Source organism: Chenopodium album, chromosome 19 (assembly GCF_948465745.1).
Source record: "Chenopodium album chromosome 19, dcCheAlbu1.1, whole genome shotgun sequence".
NCBI lineage: Eukaryota > Viridiplantae > Streptophyta > Magnoliopsida > Caryophyllales > Amaranthaceae > Chenopodium > Chenopodium album.
In genome coordinates this window covers 38,933,650-38,947,337 of record NC_137852.1, presented here as the reverse complement: position 1 = coordinate 38,947,337, position 13,688 = coordinate 38,933,650, and positions in this window count along the sequence as shown.

Sequence of the window (13,688 nt, the reverse complement as noted above, 5' to 3'; positions counted from 1 at the left end):
ACAATTTTATCGTACTTTCGTTAACCGTTTTGTAGTGATTTTTGTGCCTTTATCTGTAGGTAAAAACACAAATAACATAGGAACAATATTAGCTATTATAACAGATTCATAAAAACAATCTTGATATAAATCCATGTTAAACCGTTCCACATCTTTTACACAATAATAAAAAATCACTTCCCAAGAAGTCATCCTAAATAATTACATCAACCAAAACTAGAAAAGCGCTAAACAGAGTGCAAGAAACGAATGAAATGCACAGCAGGGTATACCTAACTTATACTATAAAAATAACAAACAACATTTTCGATTCACTAGCTAGTAATTGAGAACATTAGAACATCTAATGTCTTCACTTGGGAGGCTAGTTGTATGGGGAGATACCGATATCATGAATAGTGCCGGCATCTGAAAAACATTACAGAATAAATCGGGTACGGATCCACAACACCTGGAAAACATATCGATAATTATACATAAAAGTAGACATGTCGGTTTATTGGTGGTCAGCACGTGGCAACAATGGTTCGACACTTGGTGCGAGGTAGTTTGCATGCCATGCAGCCACCTGTTATTTGGAGTTGCTATAAATATCAAGTTTATCCCTTAATTTAGGGGTAGCATTTATTACACTCTCTCTCTCACACAATCTCGTCATATTTTCTTCTTCTTCTCAAACACTTACTGACTTTATCATCGGAATGGTTTTCCCGGATTCACTCCGGGATTAGCTAATCTCTTCATCCTGTGTAGGCACTTAATCAGACGATAAGAGCTTCATGGATCTCGGGTTCAAGCTCTTGGATCTCGGATATGGGTTGTCGGATGTTAACCGAAACAGAAGTGCACCGTACCCATAGCGTAAATTTAATTTAATTTTTCAAATTAAGAGTGGAAAAATAAAACTGATAATATTTTTACAATAAAAATAGTACCAAATTGATAATGTGAAGGAGTTATAAATGTGCTAGGCTGTGTGGTTATATATATTTAAAATCTTGGGTGCTGTTATGGGTAAAAATCTGTGTGGTTAGTCAAGAAAAGTCAAGCGACGAAGACCTGTGTTGACGAAGGAGAAAAGTGACGATGATTCTTCGTCATTGACGGAAGACGAAGTCAGCTAACAAGTTCCCTATTTTCCCGCAAAAGATGAGCTTGAAGACTCAGTCCAGCCCAGCCTTCTTCAGTCCGTTAGGGATCAAAACAGAGGATATTTCGCCAACTGCATTCCAAGAATCAAGGGATCGATCAAAACTCTATCTCCTAGCAACGACTATTTAACTTAGAACATTTGTATAAAAGGGGAAGGCACCTACGAACACTAACACACTGCATCCTAGTTACTCACGAACAAAAGATACCTATTGTACACATTTTACTACATTTTTTGCCATAGTGAAAGTTTGGTAGATCCTCATTCTACCCGCGGTTTTTACATTCATTGGGTTTTCCGCGTCAACAATTCCGATCCTTGTGTCGTTTTATCGCTTTCATTTTAATTTGCCTTTGATTTTATTTAGTTGTCCGTAGCCTAGATTTTGATATTCAATCCCACTTAACGAAAATTAGCATAAACATGTGCTTATTAGGTAAATTTAATACTTGTATGTAAAAACGGGTAAAATTTGACAACCAAAAACACTCTTTCTCTATCTCTAGTACTCCCGTACATAGATAATTAGGCAGAAAAATAATGCGGTATACAAATTTATAATTTGCTACACAACCACCGTAGAAATTTTATGGATTGAATTTTAATAAAGAAACTCATATGAAATTATACTCGTACATATTGTTGTTTCGATGTGTCGCAGTCCCCCACTTTAACTTGAAAATTAGATAATACACCCGGGTGCACCATGTGCATGGTGCACCCGAGTAAACAAAAAAAAGCGGAAAGAACATATAGTCTTTGATAAAGAACATACCTATGTTTGACAAAGAACATACCTTTAATATGTTCATTGAGTGTGATCATTGTGTTCTTTGAGTATAATTATATGTTCTTTACATTATAACTTATGTTATTTAACATATGTTGATTAATCATATATGTTTTTTTGGGTTTAATAATACAAAGTATGTTCATTGAATTTGGCGCGTATGTTCTTTAAGGTCATAGTGACGCACAAATTCTATTTTTATTAACATATGTCATATTTAAACTACTTTTATTATCGTATGTTCTTTGAGTTTGATCAGTGTGTTATTTAGGTATTAACTATATGTACTTTACTTTATAAATTATTATGGGAAGTTGATTGTTTTGGAGAGGTAGAAAACTAATTTTTGGGGAAATTAAATCTTTGGTAAAGATTTTTAAAGAGGTGATCAACATTAGCATGACTCGCAGCTCGACCCGATCCAACCCGAAATAGGGTGGGTTTGGGCAAGCCTAAAAATACATTTTTAGTTAAAATCCGAACCGGGCCCGAAAAAAGCCCGAAAACCCGTTACTTTTTCACGGGTTTGGGCACGAGAAATTATGGTATGGCCCGACCCTACTCGATTTTTTATCACCTCTAAATTTTTTTCGTTAATGTATAATTTTTCAGAAAATTTTTATTAAGTTTTTATCTCATTCTTTTTATTATATCTTTATGTTCTTTGGTAATGCATGTTTTTGTCAAATACAAAACATGTTCTTTGTATGTTCTTTATGAAGCACACGATGTTCTTTCCGCCTTTTTTTTATTTATCCGGGTGTACGATGAGCACTGTACACCCGTGTGTATAAACCACGGATTACTTTAACTTGCATTGAATAATTGATTTTTTGAATGTTTTTTTTTTTAATTTTTTATTTTTAAATTTTTAAATTTTTTTTTATTTTATTTCATGGCATGTGTTTCACTAAGGGAGGACCAGTTAAAAAATACGGAGTAATATTTGGCGGTCCATTAATTAACAGGAGCATGTGACTCATGAATGATGAATTATGCAAGCGGTTAAATTGTACGAGTATTATATTTTGGTTTTTACCTTATATAGTTATGTGAAAGCATTTAAGAATATATCAATCAATCATGTTTGGCAGCATTAAAGAATATATCAATCAATCAATCATGTTTGGCGCCATTAAAAATTTGTGTTTCACGAACTGGCAACAGTCCACTGTATGGAAAATTACAATCGATCGATGTTAACCATTCGCATGATTCATATAACTTATATTTACGCGTAAACAACGTTAGAAAATAGTCAAAAATCAAGTTTGGCTTCATATAATTTCACTATTTGAGGGCATGGGATTTACTTTTTTCACATAAAGGTCATGTTGTTTTGGACTCTATTATTCTGTTCTTTTTTGCTGAGAAGTGCTCTACTCTAGAGGTGCAGTGTCAAACCCGAACCGACCCGATAAAAATTATCCGTTTCGAACTATAACTGATCCGATTTGATCCGAGAAATTCAAGACCCAAACCTGAACTGTAACCGAACTGAACTCAACCCGAATCCGAACTTAACTCGGCACCGATTTGATCCGACTTGAACTCAACCCGAATCCGATTTGACCCGAACCAAACCGATTTGACTTAACCTGAGCTCAACCCGATCCGAAATTGACACGACAAATAACCGATCAGATATGATATGTTTTGACCCGAACTAGTATTAACCCGACCCGATTTTAACTCGATTTGATTTTTACCCGATACGAATTTAACTCAACTATAATTGATTATTGACATTTTTATTCAAGTTCTTATACTATATATTTACTAATTATTAATAAGTTAACTTTTTTTACTACAGATAAATAGTCTGGAGTCTTAAGTTTACTACAAACCCATCACGTGAGACAATCTCACCAAAAAGTAGGTGGGGTCCATATAAAGAGCTCTCTCTTCCTATCTCTCTCCTTTTTCCCCTCTCTACTATGTGTTTTTAAAACTTTTTAATCATTGTTATGTATTTACAAATACATAACATTTCTTCGTTACTACTTCCTCTACAACTGTGCATTATCCTAGAATTATAGGCACTATACATCGTACGATTTATATACACACTACATACATATAATGCAATAATTATGCTCAAATAAAAAAAATGTACATAGTAACAATTAACTATCAATATGTTCAGTGTCAAGTTTTTGATATAAAAATCGAATTAGTAATAAAGTAATTTCTAACGACAACTCTAACAAATATCTTATACAAATTGAATTAGTAATAAACTAAACTAATAGTACAAAACTCATAACCTCGTAAGATTGTACAATTGATGAAGAGTTGTAACCTTGTAATAACCTTAAAAAATTAATATTCTTTTTTGTATATATCACCATATGTAACTATTACTCGTCAATATATCACTAGCTCGGTCTCACTTATATTGTTATGATAAATTATCGATAATTATTCAATCTCAATTTTCCTTTAAGATAAAAATTATACATAACTTGATCAAATGAGAAAACTAAAACTTCGTGATTTGTAATTAATAATCATATTGAACCAATAATAAGGTAAAAACTCAATAATATCTCTAGATTAAAAATAACCTTGTTTGGATATGAATTTGGTTAGCTCGACCAAAATCCAGCCAAACACAAAAAGGAATCGAATTGAAACTGACCATTTAATGAATCAACAGATGAACCTTATCTTAATCAAAACGAACTTGACCGAACCGAAACCAACCCAACCCAAATTTATCCGACCCGAAGTTATCCGGTCAAACCCGTTTTAAACCCGATGCAAATTTATCCGAACCGAAAGTGAACCGATCTGGAGTTGACCCGACCCATATCCGACTCGGACTCGATATATCATGCCCCGAATTTGACCCGATCCGTCCCTATCCGAGTTAAAAGGATAGTTTTGATCCAAACATATCCGATCCGAACAGATCCGACCGAACAGACCCGACCCAAACTCAATCCGGTTATCCAAATTGACACCTCTACTCTACTCTACTCTACTCTACCTACAGTTACTTTGCCTACTGTTAATTTTTCTGTTCTAACATACGTTACTCCCCATTGATAATTAATAATTAACAATTATTGTACATAATATGCTCTGCTCTTCTAACAACTGTACTCCTCCCGTTCCACAATGATTTTCCTATTTGGAATCTTTGACTTTATTAAAATAAGAGAATCTTCTAAATTTTTCATAATCATTAAGAACAAATATACTCATGTAGGATCTAATTTGATTCATCTTGATGAGTAGATTATTAATATATGACTTTTATAATTTTTGCTAGTTTGAAATTAAAGATATTTACGATCAAAGATGGGTCAAAACTTACATCGATTTCCGTAAACAGGAACATCATTTTGAAACGGAGGGACTTCATAACAATAGCAAATATGTTCTGCTCTGCCGTAAGCTTCTCGACTATGCTGACAATTGATTTACTCTATTGCCATTTGCCAAGTGCTAAGCAATCCAAAAGAGCATGCCTTTACATGGGATACACAAGATTATATCCAGCTCTCACATTTTTTGATAATAATTAATCCCACTGATTTTACAAGTCATCTTCTAACTAGTCGTATACGTACATCTTCACATCAAGTACAAATAAAACTCTTTATTTTGTGACAGAAAACTCACTAGAAAAGCAATAAAACCACCACACAAAATCGCTCGGTAGATTTTTCCGAAATGCAATACATAGACTTGTTGGTCTTACCAAATATTTGAAGTTTGATCGATATCAGACGCACATACAATAAATGAAATTTTTTCGTAACTATAGTTAACTCAATTTTCACTTTAGCCCATCGATACATCATTTTGATACTTACATAGTCCACAAATCCACTAACTACGTCAAGTACTAAGCACCAACATCAATAATGTAGCTCTAGGTCCTTGGAGAACTTCTTCGATGATTAATAAGACAACCCCATCAAATTATTGATACTACGAAACAAGCATTTTAACACAAATCCATTCAAATAACTGTTATAACTTGTAAGATCAATCATTATTTATAAGCATCATCGTATCATCTTATTTTAAGCGATTAAATATGGAAAATTTGTTAGAAAGGTACTTACATGTTTACTTTTTTGTAATTAAAGATCTTCTATGATCGAAATGGTGAATAACATCCTTAAAAGTCATTTTTGTTGAGAGCAAGGACTTTGACATCGGAATATATATGATCGTAGACTTACTTCTCTGGCCTTGACCATTAAGTGTGTGGCACGTCAGCACGTGATGTTTAAAAAATGCACTTTTTTATTGGCTACCATTATATTGTAATCTTAAACCCTTATTTCCTAAATACTTTAATCTTAAACTCTCTTTTCCTAACTACTTTGGCCCAATTGATCATAAGAAGTTGCCGGATGTCTCGGAGCAAAAGGGAGTCGTTCTAAACGACATCTAGCAAAGAAAAATGGTAAATTCTTTAGCACTTGTATAAACCACTTAATTTTCTTGCTCAAATCAATTTTATTTAGTTAATTTGTGTTGTTTGATCACTTTAAATAAACATTAATTAATTAGTTTCACCTATTTTTTGTGTTAATTGAAGACTAAAATTTGAATACTTAAGTGTTGATTTTATCATCTAAGAGATAGAAAATCTTGTTTAATTATTGTTTATTGGAAAATTTGACAATTACCACCTTCTGTTATGTCCATTTTAGCAATTACCACCTTCTATTTTTTTTTTTTGAAAATTACCACCTTCTATTTTCAAAAACATCAAAAGTTACCACCTTCTTGCCCCTCTACTACCACGTGACGTCATTTTGGGCTCGTTCTTTCCCTTTCCTCCCTATTTTCCTCACATTTCTCATTCCTAACTCGATTCTCATCCCCCCTTTCACTTCTTTTCCCTCAAACAATCAAAAACACTTCACTTCACTCCTCCAAATCAAAATTGACGAACAATTATTGGTGGTTTGGGGGAAAAAAGTGAAAGGGGAGATGAGAATCCAAATAGGAATGAGAAATGTGAGGGAAATAGGGAGGAAAGGGAAAGAATGGGCCCAAAATGACGTCACGTGGTAGTTGGGGGAAAAGAAGGTGGTAACTTTTGATGTTTTTAAAAATAGAAGGTGGTAATTTTCAAAAAAAAAAAATAGAAGGTGGTAATTGCTAAAATGGACATAACAGAAGGTGGTAATTGACAAAATTTTCTTGTTTATTTCATGAATTTGAATACATAGAATAACAATATTCGTGCATTGTAGACTCTTTGTGTTTAATGAGTGTAAATAAATCAAATAGTAACTTAGTACAGTTATCACGTTGCGTACAACATTTAGTGATGAAATTATGAATATTTAGAATAACAATATTCGTTGCAATGTAAACTCTTTGTCGTTTATGCTAGAATCTACATACGGTTCTCGAATGAACGATTTCCTGGTACCCTCGCGCTCCTGATCGAACTCATCTCTGACTTAATAGATGACCAATTTGGGCATGGGTAAACTTGCGATTCATGCTAATTATCCTTTGAACGCTGCTTTGGAAAAAGCTACAAATGAGGTTTATGAGTTATCCTCACACTCATTGGCGATTCTTTACCACGGAGTAATTTGTAACAAAATTGTGATAACTTGATTCCTCTTAAATTTAAGGTCTCTCAAACAGTCAGAAATTCATATTATGCTACACCTTAACAGGTTAAAGTCTCGGGCTTAAACGACCTAAGCTAAGGCATCGAGAAAGTATGATCTCCGACAACGGGATGCCCTTCCCACGAAACGTCATTATTAAAAGCATGCATGTGATTTGTTCAGTTGAGTTGATTTAAGGGCTTAGTCGGACAATCTTATTAAAGCAAATCAATCTCCGCCAAAATTGAGAAGATTTGGGGAAAATTGTCAGTCCATGCATGAGAAGTTTCATTAGCACAATTTTATTAGTTGTTAATTTGTTCTCATTTAAGACTTTGTTCTCATTATATATAATATACATAATTTAAATGTATCACTTTCATAATAGCATATTACTAGAGAGAGGAAAAAAAAGAGGGCCTAAATGATATGTGATAGGAGAGTGATAAAGAGAATTTATCTAAAAGACAGAGAAAGCATAACTTACCTTAGTTATTTGTAAATTACAGCTAGACTTAAACATTTTCGTTTTTTTTTTTTTTGTTCTTGGATAGGTTTATGATTTTGATTTTTCATGGCATGTGTTTCACAAAGGGAGGACCAGTTAAAAACTCATATTTGGCGGTCCATTAATAAGGTTATGTACGTATATTATGAACTAGCAAGGGGTTAAATTATACGGATTAAAAAATAAGTCTTTAAAAAAAAAAAAAAGGCATTTAAAATTATATCAATCAGCTAATCATATTTGGCAGCATTTGAGAATACATCAATCAATCATGTTTGGCGCCATTGGAGAAGTGTGTTTCACGAATTTGCAAGAGTCCAAATATAAAAAAGGCTCCATTTGTTATAACAAAAATAATATTTGGCAAAATCCTCCATAAAATACAATTTTCAAAGCCACACACAATTGTAAAAATATTTTGTTTTGTTTACTTCTTTATAAGAATTTTTTTTTTCCCTATGCATGCGGTGAGTGCGTTATAAATTATTGGACATTTTGTGAAAAACTACTTTATAAAACACTTTTTTTGCGAGAAACTACCTAATAAAAAAAATGTTGTAAGAAACTACCTTACAAAAGTGCAAATGTTGTAAGAGAATACACTTGTTGAAAAGTCACTGTTGACTTTCATTTTCCGGCGTTGACCACATCACGTGCCGATCACGTGACTTTTAATTCACCCTTTCCCTCCTTTTTTCTTAATTGGCACGTCATGTGATCAAAGCTGGAAAATAAAAGTCAACGATGACTTTTTAACCATGGGTAGTCTCTTACAACATTTACCCTTTTATAAGGTAGTTTCTGACAACATTTTTTTTATTAGGTAGTTTCTCGCAAAAAAAATGTATTATAAGATAGTTTTTCACAAAATGTCCTAAATTAATTAAAATAAGTTATATCATTAGTTTAAACAATATTCTTGTAAAAAAAAAAAAAAAGTTGAAACAATTTTAAAAAAAATCTAAGTCTAGTGAGCTAAGAATAAAAATAGTAAATGTATCACAGTTTTAATTTTTAAATCTCATTGACCCTAACTTCAAGTGAAATATTTTGTAATGGATATGAGAGGGCCTATATATGGCATCGATAACTAAGTCCAAAGGACTCTCATGTGAAAGAGCGTGATAGAGTATATAACAACTAACCATATTCCATTTGAAAATGCAATCTATGGACTCGCAGGTAAATCAACAATGGCATTATTTCATATATTATCATCATACCAAATATCTTTACTAAACCCAAATCCATTACTCATTTTAGCTGTAAGGTTAAGGCATCCACCCCATTACTCATTTTACAAGGCCATCTTACTATATTTTACTTTACCAGGTTAATGCGTGTGTTCAAAGAAAGGAGAGCCCCTTGTAACACCTGCAAGACAACATTCCAAGCAATAGCAATCATCTAGCTCAATGTTTCGATGAGGGCGTTGTGAAATATTCGCGTATTCCAGGTAATATTTTAGCTCATTTAAATCTTTAGTTCTTACTTGTTCCTTTTAATTTCTAGATTAGAAAATGGTTGAAAAAGTATGTGTGTTCATAAACCCAAAATACATCTTACTTAAAACCACCCCGCGCAACAACCTCAAGAACTCCTTCTAGCTCTACCCAATAAATAAATAAATTATTAAATAAAATAAAATTTGTAAGAAGTCGATTTAATTTTGATTTGGTTGGAAATAAAAAGTGAGGAGAGATATGAAGTAGTAAGAAAAATTGGGTCTGGTTATTTTGATGTTGATAAGTGGACTAATATGTTTCTTGCTATCAAGTTCATAGAAAGAGGTCATAAGGTCAGGTTTTTTAATTTTTTTTTTTTTTTTTTTACTTACTTACTTACTTTGGGGGGGAGGGGGGGGACTAAATGTGTTACTTTCCAATTATAAAACTGTATTATGCTTTAATTTCTATAATTACATGGACTTTCAAGTTATACCGGTGATTAGTCTCTTTGTATATGATACAGTATCAAAATATTTGACAATACACTACATGAATCTAAGTGTTGTACTGATGAAAATCATCAAATTAGTTTATGTTGTGTTATCATGGTACCATGATATGTCGGAATAAAGAAAGGGAATTCAAGGGCCCGGCTGGGCGCGAGAAGATGTCTAGGAAGAGTGAAGTGGGGTTCGACCGATCGGGCCATCTCCGCCCGATTGGGCGCGAGAATGTCCGTTGGGTTTTCAACGACTCTTCTTGGATTCCTTCCTCTTGTTCTCTTGTTGATTTCTTGTATTAACTCCCTCACTTATGGAGATAATTAAGACGATTTAATTCTCATCTTTATGTTGATTTATTCACTCTCATTGATGATTATGATTCTTCTATGATCTTCTATCTTCTTTATACTTCATTATAAATAGACGAATCATTTTTCTGATTTTACATACCCAAGAAATACATATCAAATATAAGCCGAATACATACTCTATGCTGGGCATAAGTTACTTGGCTCCAACCTTTTACCCAAAAGTGCCTTTGAGTGGAAGTGGTGTGGTAACCTTAGGGAACGTGCCGACGAATACAATTGAGCACCTGGTTGCGTCAGAACTTTGTTTTCAAGCCAGTGAATTTGCTTCACTACACACCGTACACTTTCCGTTATTATAAGATCAACTTTTCGATCTTATTGCTTACTTATCACTATAGCCTTTGAAAATACTCTTAATTTACAACATGATAATCTACGTTAGTTTATTAGCCAAGTCATAGCCGTAGAAATGATGATGAGTTAATGATACAATATCTACATATAATCTATAAACTATACTATGGAGTATTTCTTTTATTTTTGTTTGTAAATTTTGACAATTACCACCTACTATTCTTTCCGTTTTAGCAATTACCACTTGCTATTATTTTTTTTGAAAATTACCACCTACTCTTTTATAAAACATAAAAAATTCTCACCTACTTGTCTCCAAACTACATTATGACGTCATGTGTTCCCCACTTTTTACCTTTTCTCTTCTTTTCCCTCCCTTTTCTCAGGTCTTACTCGATTTTCATCTCCCTTAACTCATTTTTTGAGCGAAAAAATAAATTGGGGCCCAACTAGGTGGTTAATTTTTGAGAGAAAAAATAAATTGAGCGAAAAATGAGTCAAAGGAGATGAAAATCGAGCGAGAAATGAGAAAAGGGAGGGAAAAGAAGAGGAAAGGTAAAAAGTGGGGCCCACATGATGTTATAATGTAGTTGGGAGGAAAGTATGTGGGAATTTTTGATGTTTTTAAAAAGAGTCAGGGGTAATTTTCAAAAAAAAAAAAAATAAAAATAAAGCAGGTGGTAATTGCTAAAATGGAAAGAATAATAGGTGGTAATTGTCGAAATTTCCTTTTTGTTTTAACCCATTTACGTAAATTATTACATACAAATATTTTCGGTTTTTAGCTTTTAAATTTCCTCACACAGCTCCATTCCTAGATTTTGAATATCCCCTTTCATTTTACAAACAATTATCAAGAACCACCATATAAAATTCAATTTTTGTCATAAATCACTTTGTAATTTTTTTTTCTTTATATTTGATATCCAAAAAAGATTTGTCAAGAGCCACCTTTACCAAGAATATAGTCGTTACCCACTATTCTAGCGTTGATCCTTGCCACCCCACCACCGTCATCCGACAAGCTTTGTTTCCCTATTCCCGCCCTAGCCACCTTACTAACCCGAAACTACCCGTCAATAGCCTAAAACCCCGCCCTAGCCACCCTACTAACCCGGCAGTTGAGCATTTCATGGGGAGGAGTGTTCAATTCTAAATCTTCAAAAAAAAAAAAAAACGGGAGAAGTTAAGGGAAAAAAGAGGATGGTGTTAATGGAAAGGGGTGGCGTGGTGGTTGTTGAGAGGGTGGCAAGGTGGGGTGTGGAAGGGATGGCAAGAGTTGGGAGGGTGGTAAAGGTTGGTGGTGAGGCTACCAATCTTGAATACATATAGTTAATAAAATTATAGCTAGCCACGGTGGTTGGCTGCCTTTTAAAGTAGCCTATGCTGAAAGGTGGTAGCGTGCAGCAAAATCTGTTGTGGCTACAGGCCAGCATGCGTGGCCAGCCTTGGCTAGCCACGGTGGTTGGCTGCGGTTAGTAGCCACTGCCGCTAGAAGCAGTAGCAACAGCACAGCGCAGCCGCGGTAGCAGCCTTGCAACGCTTGCACGCTGCTACCCACAACCATCCCTAGACCAACAACCCTCTCTCCCCCCTCTTGGGCTGTCCCCTAATTGGCAGCCACCGTGGCTGCGCCACCCAGCCGTGGTTGCCGATCATAAATATATTTTTTATTTTTAATTTAATTAAAAAAACTTTTATTAAAAATAAATTAAATCAATCCAAAAATTAAAATTAATCCAATTCAATTTTTAAATTAGAGTAGTTCATCATAAAATTAATCTCAATTTAATTTTAACTCTTAAAATTAAATTGATGGTCATACATAAAACATTTTTATGCATGAATCAATCTAATTAAAATTATTAAACATATTTAAAACGAAATTAAGCATCATAAATCATATTTTCAAGGCTTATAGGGTTCGAATTTTTCGAATTATTAGGATTTAGGTTCGAAATTTTTGAACATTATAGGGCAAATTTTCGGTCCTCTTCATGGCTATTTTGAGCATAATTAAATCACATTTAATCAATTCCAAAAGTTAAATCACATTTAATCACCAAAAGTAAAATCACATTCTATCAATTCCAAAAGTTATTAAATCACATTTAATATAATAATTGAACCAAAATTAAATTAATTTTCCCTCTTAATTGATTATAAAATTATGAATATGGACTTCAAATAATCGTATTATTATAATCAAGCATGTTCATGCAAGAGGATAATTGATACCACTGTAGGAGTTTTTAGGTACTAAAAGAGGAATTTCATGAATTATATTCATAAGCTCCTAAACCAAGATTGCATGCATAACACACAAAACACATAATCATACCTTTGAAGCGTGATCTCTAAGAAACTATTCGATCAGCAAATTAAGGAGAGAATAAAGCCCCAATCGTTTCTCTTCTACTTAGTCCATGGGATTCGAACAAGTCGATCGTCCACCAATACTAGATTGGTCGAGTTAAGGGGAAATTAAAACCAAAATCACTACCTTTAACGAACAACCAATCGACCACCACGAACACACAACTGGCGCCAAGGAGGAAGAGAGCCGTGAGAGAGAGAGAGAGAGAGAGAGAGAGATTTAGAGAGAGAGAGAGAGAGAGAGAGAGAGAGAGAGAGAGAGAGATTTGAGAAGCTTGGTTTCGTATTTGCTAACTCGGGTTTGATCTTACTGATCACTGAATTGCATTGCCAAAAACCTAGGCGCCTAGTCCACCTATAATCATATTATAATTAGACTAGGTTATAAGCCCAAAACCCTCCAACCTTATGGCCAGCCACATAGGGGATAAGGCCCACCATGGGCCTTGTCCTGTAATGCTCGATCTAGACTCTTTGTGTGACCTTATAGGATTTATCCAATTGGGCTTTGGTCTATTTTACTAGCCTAAAGATCGTAGTATCTCTAGTTATGATATAACGACGACCCAAATGAATGAACTTATTAATTATCTCCCTAATTTGATCCATTATTATATCTAGTAATTTCACTTGACGAAAACATAAACC